We start from the raw sequence: 766 nt of genomic DNA on the forward strand, positions 1-766 counted from the left end.
ATGTTGACCAAGTCTTTAACGCTACTGCCCATATGTGTCGATGCATGTAAAACTACTGTTTCGAGCAGCTTACGCGTTAGTGTAGGTGGGCTTCATTTTGGGCTGTTTTGAGTGTTGTTGCGCATAGATGTTGGTCCAGAATTTAATATAATTGTTGTTGCATATTATAATCATTCTGGAGGCCCAACAATAAGGGACTAAACTAAAGGGTTTACAACTTGTTGGGCAAACAAGGTATAACATCAAGGGGTAATTCATAATTTACCAAGTGATAAAAAATTGCTTTTTTTGATTGATTGTTATATGCATATTCTTGCGATGAAATTGCATGGTGTTGGTTGCATTTGCCTTTAGACTTAGTTAAATTTGAGGATTGTAATTTCAATTAAAATAAGGCATGCATGTCTTGCCTTTCTTTTAATCTCTTTTATTTCTCTCTCTTATCTTACTCCCCTCAAATGTAAAACGAGGTTTCTCTTTATTGATGCAAAGTTAAATTAGAATTTATTTTAATTTAATGTAATGATCGAGGAGAAGAAGCATTGGATTGAAGAAGGCAGGTTTTTAAATTGAAAGTCCTCTTATAATTTAATTACCTAGGTTGACATACAAATTCTCCAAGGCTCGGAGAATTTTGTTTAGTTAAGGCAATGCACCAACACGTTTATCTTTATTGCTTTAGTTGGCATGCTAAGGTTGAATGTTATGGATACAACATATTAATAAAGATAATAAAATGATGAGACCAAAAGGGAAAAAACCCTCA

This window comes from Pistacia vera, unplaced genomic scaffold (genome assembly GCF_008641045.1).
Source record: "Pistacia vera cultivar Batoury unplaced genomic scaffold, PisVer_v2 Contig399, whole genome shotgun sequence".
Lineage (NCBI taxonomy): Eukaryota > Viridiplantae > Streptophyta > Magnoliopsida > Sapindales > Anacardiaceae > Pistacia > Pistacia vera.